Below are 2,213 nucleotides of genomic sequence, written 5' to 3'. Positions count from 1 at the left end.
CAGCCCCAACAGTAAATGTCTGTTTCGAAACATGGAGAAAACCTTTTCCCTCAATTGTTCTTTTTAAGATGGTTGCTCAGCATTGACACAGAAAAACATCTGACATAAAACTGGAGCCGTTCACAGCTGCAAAGGACCCGGAAATGATCAAAATATAATAACCACAAAGAGAGGACCTTCTGCCCCCAGGCAGGCCTCCTGTGCGCAGTGCTGGTTGGGGCGCTGGCATGCCCGTTCAAGCAGTGCTGGGCTCCACAGTTTCCCTCAAAGGGGACAGAAGTAGGAATCTGCTCTGACCGCTCTGCTCAAGGCAGCACTCCCTAATGGAGACGGGGGCGGCCCCTCATGATTTGCAGATGTCCTGGTGATTCTTTGGCACAGCCACATATCTCAGCTTCTCCATGACAGGGGCTATTCCATCAGCTGCGGGTCTCATAGGTCCTTCAGGGGACAGCCCAATATCGCAGGTCCCACAGCTCCTCCGGGGAGAGCCCCTCATGAGTTCTGGGTCCCCTGTTGATTCTTGGGCACAGCCATGGATCTCAGCTTCTTCATGACCCGGGGAATGATGGTGGGGCCAGCCCAGCTGCCATGGATCCCACAGGTCCTCCAGGGACAACACCTTGGTGGGCCTGTGGCCCAGCAGGTACCTGTTCAGGTGGCTCTTATCGGGCCACACGGCCTCAATCCCATTGGCCCAGTTGACCACCATCGCCTGGTGACAGGCAGAGGTCAGTCAGGGAAACTCCACCACCAATTCCCCAAAAAAGGCCCCCATGTAGTAAAAGTTGCCCTGGTCCCTGGGGATGTGGGTCTGGGACTGTGGCCAGTGCTCGTAGATAAAGTCCTCATGGGCTCCCCAGTAGAAACCGAGCTGTGGGGTGCCAAAGAGGGGGGACAGGATCTCCATGCCCACATGGTCCTAGAACTTCATTCCCACATCCGCATCCACGCACACCAGGTCTTCCACGTCACAGAGGAAGCGCTGCTCGCAGAAGCGGCTGATCATCGCTATGTGCCCCATGGACACATCCTGCCAAAGCATGATGCCACAGACCTTGAAGCCCACCACCCTCCGGCCCTCCCAGATCGGCACACGGGGCACAGCAACCAGCTGGTCGGTGAAGACATAGTAAGTGACCCTGTGTCCACCATGAGGACCACCACCCTCTGGCCTACCTGGAGGGGCACACGGGGCCGGACAGCTGGCTGATTGGTGAAAACCTAGTAGGTGACCCTGTGCCCCACCATGTAGTGCTTATCTGCTGTCTGCAGGAACAGCTCCAGGAAGACCATGCACCCACAGGGTCAGTGGACAGGGCAGGAAGTGGGTCACTGCCAGAGGCTGGCAGCAGGACCCAGAGTTGGGGGCCATGGACGTGTGCACCTTCTTCAAGGGGGCGGGCCCTGGGCTGCTTTAAGCAACAGCCACCTCCTGACCTTCCTGAGGGAATCTGCCAGCAAGACCTCCCTAATGTCTGTTCCCAGAGATGGGGGCCATCAGCAGCCCTTCTTCCAAAGGGGAGCCTGAGGCTTTGGAGGCTGGAAACCCATGCAGCCCCACAGTCAGCATGCTGGAGCCAGGAACACTCCCCCTGTGCTGAGCTCCTGGGCAAACCCTGCAGGTGTCCTCCACTGGCCACCCCCCTGCAGATCCCATTCCCACCTTCCAGGAAGGAAGCACCTTTGGGCCCAGCCCTCATTTGTATGTCTTACAGAGTGGCTAGAATCAGCAGGGCCGGACACCTGTCCCACTTTGCTTTGAGTGGGCTGCCACTGGCCCACACAGACCTGTCTCCACTTCCTGTAGGGTCCTCCCTTGAAGGCTGCTGGGCATCCTGCTGACCAGGTGCTCAGTAAGCCACTGGTATTCCTAGGAGGGGTCACCCTCAAACTCTGCCACATCAGGAATCAGGTCCAGCCCGTGGACAGGGAAGGCAAAAGACGACACCAGGAAGAAGAGGGGGCTTGCTTATGTCCCAGGCTTGAATCCAAGGGTGTGAGCTTCGAGGTCCAGGTCTACATCTCCCTAGCCCCAAAGGGTTCAAAGTCTTATCCGACCACATCCCATGGCTGGTCCCCCTTTAAGGGTACTACCTTCTCCCCCCTCTGAGGACAGCAGCTCCCCCATTATAGGCAAGGATGGTGAGCCCCTCTGAGACTGATGTGTTTGCATAGGTGCTAAGGCTACTTCCCTGGGCCTGCCCCATACC

At 57.6% G+C, this 2,213-nt stretch overlaps 1 pseudogene; it reads right to left on the bottom strand.

Annotated features, from left to right (window-relative positions):
- Positions 1–343: 343 nt before the first annotated feature.
- On the bottom strand, positions 344–1,296 carry LOC112818251 (histo-blood group ABO system transferase 2-like; annotated as a pseudogene).
- Between the last annotated feature and the right edge of the window lie 917 nt (positions 1,297–2,213).

The sequence above is a fragment of the Callorhinus ursinus genome, unplaced genomic scaffold (genome assembly GCF_003265705.2).
Source record: "Callorhinus ursinus isolate GAN/ISIS: 27379988/994484 unplaced genomic scaffold, GSC_fseal_2.0 scaffold3193, whole genome shotgun sequence".
NCBI lineage: Eukaryota > Metazoa > Chordata > Mammalia > Carnivora > Otariidae > Callorhinus > Callorhinus ursinus.
This window is presented reverse-complemented; position numbering and strand designations above follow the sequence as displayed.